This window comes from Suricata suricatta, chromosome X (assembly GCF_006229205.1).
Source record: "Suricata suricatta isolate VVHF042 chromosome X, meerkat_22Aug2017_6uvM2_HiC, whole genome shotgun sequence".
Classification (NCBI taxonomy): Eukaryota; Metazoa; Chordata; class Mammalia; order Carnivora; family Herpestidae; genus Suricata; species Suricata suricatta.
In genome coordinates this window covers 54,728,531-54,734,806 of record NC_043717.1, presented here as the reverse complement: position 1 = coordinate 54,734,806, position 6,276 = coordinate 54,728,531, and the positions used below count along the sequence as shown (strand labels likewise).

Below are 6,276 nucleotides of genomic sequence, written 5' to 3'. Positions count from 1 at the left end.
TGGGTGGCCCATTGAAGCAATTCTTTTCTGCGGTGCATAGGGAGAACTGATATTTTGTTATTCACACATTCGGAATAAGTATGGATAATTAATAGACACTCTTGGGGGGTATGGCCTTAGAGCCTTATACAGAAGGTGAAAACTTTGACTTGTCTCAGAGAGAAAGTAATTGTTTGCGGAATTCGTAATATAGGTAAAATGGTAGTAAATTATAGTGCTTTCACTTAGCATTAAGCTGTCATATTTTTGATGACCAATCAGTGAAAGGCAACCTTCTATTACCCCAAGTTTTTCAGTTCTAATGGTTAGAAAGGAAACCTTTGGGGTGAAGAAATTTCTTGACTGCAAAGCATGCATTAAAGTAGCATTTTGATTAAGTAAAGTTGGAAATGAAGTACATGTTCTAAACAAGGTGGAACAGTTTTGGTTTAAAAAGGCAGTGGATTGTTTTTATATTTGCTGTTTTCACACATCTACAGAAGAATTTTTTTCACTGATTACTTTCTATTCCATTTCTCCTTCATAAAAATCATAGGATTTTAGAGTTGGAAAGAATGCAGAGGTGTTTAATACAATTTCCTTATTCTACAAATGAGGAAACTGAATTTCAGGAGAAGTCACTGAGCTTGTTAGAGGCCAAGTTGGAATGAAAACCCTGGCTTGTGACACCTACTCCATTTCTCTTTTTGCTGGACCACATTTCCACTCAAAAGTTAAGTTTAAAAATATATTGAAGGGTGAGATATCATTTAGAAGTCTCCAGAAAATGTCCAAAGGGCATATAGAAATTGAAAAAATACTGATTCAAGAGAACCTTTTAAATATCAGTAGGAACAGCAAAAGTCTGTGGCCTCTGCATATCCTCTACCATACGAGGTCTATCTTACAGAAGCTCCACCTTGGGAGCTCTATTCTTGGCAGCTATGGTGAAGATCTTGGGAGGAGATAGGGCTCCTCCCCCCAGCTCCCACTCTGGGGCTGTGGTTTCACCCTGGCAGGGGTAGCTGCCTGAATTTCCTATCCCTTCAATCCTGTGTTGCAGAAATTTATTCCACACAGGCATAGCCAAAAGGACTGGTGATCCCTTCCACCACCCAGCCTCCATTCTTTGAGTAGAAGCACTATTCTGTGTGCAGGCTGAGAATACTGAGGCCCTGATTTTTCAACCCTAGCTTACTCACAGTTTGTGTATTTTACTCAAGGAGAAAAAAACAGGAAATCAGGGACTTCTACCATGCCCCAGTGCCCACTCATAAAATGGTGGTTTTACTCTGGGCCCTTTACCCGCAGCTTTGGTTCAGCGGTGCACAGGTTCTTTCTAAGTGGGAAGGAAGGCAGTGAGGACAAAGAATTCCACCACTCTGCTGAGGCTGAGGCTGAGGGAATTTAAAACATTGAGAACTCTGTCCCTAAGGACATTGTCAAAAACAGTGGGGATTTTGGTGGAGAGCAATTAATTAGGAGGAGCTGGTGCAAGCAAGCAGCAGAGCAGCTAGAATTTTAATAAAGAGAAACCAAGAGGAAACCAAATGGAGCCTTCCTGGGAGCACAGTCAACTCTAAGAATTGAAAAGGCTGTGTCCATGCGCTGGGCTACACCTACTCTGGACAATTAGAGCAGAACATGGGACAGACTTAAAAGCATTTCTTAATAGATGCAGACCCATCACACGGAGCAAAAGTTTTGCTGGCACAGGGGATGTGACCAAACACTGAGCAATAAATTGCTCTGATCTAGAGGTGACAATTAGGAACACAGGCTTAAAATAAAACCACACATCCTTGGCAATCTGGAAGCCTATGTATATGTCTAAAACTGCTTTCCAGAACAGAGCAGGAACCTCCCAGCTACTGGTCCCTAGTTGAATGTGGGTCAAAAGAAAACCCCCTGATATATAGCAGCCTTCAGCCACATGCATGTCCAGTGGTAAAAATCTTGCCAACAACTACATTATGCCCACCCAGACACAACCCTTAGGTAACTAGACTAAAAGAAATAACATCAGGCTGCACCCTGTAGAGTAAATAACCAAGCAAATACCAATCCCCTAGAGGAGGAGGATCATTATCCAGGTAGCTATAAGATACTACTATAAAATGTCTATTTATAACAAAAATTATAAGAAATGCAAAGAAACAGGGAAGTGTCACCCATACACAGGAAAAGCAGGCAATAAATGCTACCTTAAGGGGCACAGATGGTGGATGTTGCATACAAAGGTTTATCAATAAAGAAATAGAAGTTAATTTTAAAAGAAACATGGAAATTCTGAAGTTGAGAAGTAAAGTAACTGAAAAGAAATTTACTAGAGCTCAAAAGTGTATCTGAGCTAACTGAAAAAATCTGCAACCTTGGATCAATAGAGATTATGTAATCTGAAGAACAGAGATTGAAAATAATGAAAAATATACTCGAGAAATGTAGGACACCATTAAGAATACCAACATAATCATAATGTAAGTAGCAGAGGAGAGGAAAGGAGAGAAAATATTCAAAGAGATGGATGAAAACATCTAAACTTGATGAAAAACATTACACATCAAAAAAGATTAACAAACACCAATTAGGATAAACATGGATATTCAACGACAAGGAGAAAATTGTAAAAGCACTGAGAGAAATGACTCCTTACATGCAAGGAAACCACCATATGATTAACAGGTGAGGTTTCATAATGAACAGTGAAAGCCAGAAGACAGAGGGATTCACATATTCAAATTGTTGAAATTTTAAAAACTATCAACCAAGAATATTATGTCCAAAACTACCATTCAAAAATGAAGTGAAACAAAGATGGTATCATAAACAAAAAGAAAATTCATTGGTAGTAAATATGTATTACCCAAAAATACAAAGGAAATTATTCAGGCAAAAAGCAGGGGACACCAGACAGTAATTCAAAAACACACACACACACACACACACACACACACACACAACACCAATAAAGTCACTCATTGTATTTAATAAAAGATCACATAATTGTATATTTCTTCTTTCTTTTAGAATTTACTCCCCCCCCCCATTGGAAAATAATGTTTATTGAGAGCCCGCCAGCTGTACAATCTGCTCCTGACATTAAGCTCCTTCTTCCTTTGCAGTTCAGTCTTTTTTAAGTGGTCCTATAAATGCTTTCTTCTCCACAGTCTGGAAATAGCCATGGCCAAACTTGGAGGTGGTATCAATCAACTTAAGGTCAGTCTTCTTAAGGGCCCACCATTTATTTGGTCTGCACCAGCAACGACTTGCAGAGAGTAAGTACTTGCTTCCTAGTTCCCACCACACAGTCTCATCATGACAGAGTCACTGGTCATTCCACCATAGTGGACAAAGCTACTCAGAAGGTTGATGCTCTTGTCAGACAGATCATAATCACTGGAAGCATTGTTTTTGATCAGTTTGCCATCCTTGATGAGGTAGCCCTGGGCAATTTTGTAGATCCTGATAGTGTGGTGATGATGGTAGCCTTTCTGCCCAGCCCATGCCATAGATAAGGCCACTCACGCAAGATGCCATGCCCAATACAGTCAATCTTATGCAGTGCCTGGTGGGTCTTGCAGGGTAGTTTCTTGATGTGCCAGCAGCTGGTGACTCTTTGTAACCTTTTCCCGTTGGTGATACCAATGACATCTATCATCTCATCCGATCCAAACACTTGGTTCACAGGCAGCTGCTGCTCAGCTTCTCAGCTGCTGTACCTCCATTCACCTGGATCTCCATGAGGTGGACCTTCTTCTGACATAAACGCAGTCTGGCATGTGGTGATGACACTGATGAACTGACGATACTTCTTCATGCTGTTGAAGTCTTGCTCTAGCTGCTGCTTGCCGTCATCTTCCTGCCACTTATTGCAGTATTTAGTGAAGGCCTTCTTAGACTTATTCCAGTTCTTATAGAAGTGCCTTTTGCACACCTGAGGGATGTGCTCAGCAAAGATGGTCTTAAAAGTGTGGAGGCATTGAGGGGTTTCCTCCTCGACTATGAGGCCCACAACTACCGTGGGTGGTGTCTCCACAATGGTCACAGCCTCTATAACTTCCTTGGATCATGGCCTGTTGACATCCTGCACAATGTGAGTCTAACCAGACTTGTAGCCCCGTAAGGCTGTGAGGGGAACAGTTTTGGAAAAGTCATCCTTGAGAAAGTTGTTCACCTTCCCACAGTGCCAGCTACTGCATTTCTGGGACACAAACCCCAGGGACTCATGCCCTGGGAGTGAAGAATTTCCTGTGAGACATTCTGCCACCTAATGCTGCCAGTAGAGCAAGAGAATTTTAAAACTTCACTAAAGTTGACCTAGAAAGCAGCCACATGAATCTATGTGTGTTCTTTTGCTGGGAGTGGAAACAAAGCTCTCTCGGAGTAATGAAATTTGAAATAAAAACCATATGATACCTAGAATCTCCAAGAACAAATGCACAGAGCCAGAAATAGTAGATGATTAATATGACAAACTCTATGAATATACACCTCCCTCCTCTTAGGTGTTTTGAAAGATAAGATCATATAAACTAATAGTTTTAACTATGTATTGTTGAGTTTCACATATATAAATGTATATGCATATAAATGTAACAAATATAATAGGTATAACAATACAAAAAGGTGAGATGGAAAGGAACTATATAGGAGTAAAGGTTGTATATTTCACTGGAACTAATCAGTGTAAACATGAAGTAAATTTTGATAAGCCCTAGAACAACCACTAAGAAAGTAGCTCTAAGAAATATACCTAAAACATTGTAGAAATCAAAATGTTACACTGGAACATATTCACTTAATATAAAAGAAGGCAATAAAGTAGGAACAGAAAAGAAGACATGAAGTCATAAATGAAAAAATTAATGTGGAAGATGTAACAATATTAGATATGGGTTAAATAATCAAGTCAAAAGGCAGAGATTGTCAGATTGAATAAAAAAATCAAGATCAAACTTGATCCCATGGGTATCCTGCCTGTAGGAGAAGCACTTCATATTCAAGGATACAAATAGGTTGAAAACTAAAGGGTGGTAAAATATATATATATATATATATATATATATATATATATATATATATCATGCAAGCACCAACCATAAGAGAGTTGACGTGTCTATACTAATAGCAGACAAAATAACTTTAAAACAAATGCTACTAAAGATAAAAAGGTACATTTCATAGTGATTAGAAAGTCAATCTGTCAGGAAGATATAACAATTTTAAACATACATGTACCTAAGAACCTATCAAAATAGATGAAACAAAAACTGATAGAATTGAAGGGAGAAAGACAATTCAACAATATTAGTGGAAGATTTCAAGGCCCCGATTTCAATTATGGATAGAATAACCGGGCAGAAGATCAAGGAAATAGAAAACTTACACAGAATACATATTCTCCCCAGCACATAGAACATTCTTAAGGATAGACCATATGCTAGGCCAAAAAAAAAAAAAAAGGCTTCAATAAACTTTAAGATTGAAATCATACAAAAAATATTATCTGGCCACAATAAAAGTATTAGAAATCAGTAATAGAGGAGGAAAACTTGGGCACTTCAGGAAGGAAATTAACACACTTTATGGGCCAAAGAAGAATTACAAGGGGACATGAAAATATTTGAAGATGAATGAAAATGGGGGGAAAAAATTTTGGGGATGCAGCTAAAGCTGTCGTTAAAGGGAATTTATAGTTATAAATGCCTATATTTTGCCTATATTTTATTTTTTATTTTTATTTTAGAGTAAGGGCACAAGAAGGGGAGAGGAGCAGAGAGAGATTTTGAGCAGGCTCCACATTGAACGTGGAGCACAACATGGGGCACAAACCCAAAACCCCGAGATCATTATCTGAGCAGAAAACAGGAGTTTGGTGCTCAACCAACTAAGCCACCCACGCGCCCCTAAATGCCTATATTTTAAAAGAAGGAATATCTCCAATCACCTTAACGTCTGCCTTAGGAGACTAGAAAAAGAAGAGCAAACTGAACCAAAAGAAAGCACACACACACACAAAAAAAGTTTAGAGCATAAATTAGTGAAATAGAGAATACAAAATTAGTAGAGAAAAGTAACAAAACCACAAGTTGGTTTGTTGAAATGGTGAATAAAATTAAACTTTTTAAACTAGACTGACCAGTAACAAAATAGTGAAGGCTCAAATTAGTAAACAAACAAGAATGAAAGGATATCACTGCCGATTTTACACAAGTAAAAAATACTGCAAAAAACTATGAGCAGCTACATGCCAGCAAATCAGAAAACTTAGATGAAAAGGACAAATTCTTTTTTTAA

General features: G+C 38.3%; 1 pseudogene; it reads right to left on the bottom strand.

Annotated features, from left to right (window-relative positions):
- Positions 1-3,078: 3,078 nt before the first annotated feature.
- LOC115284072 lies at positions 3,079-4,238 on the bottom strand (annotated as a pseudogene).
- Positions 4,239-6,276: the final 2,038 nt, after the last annotated feature.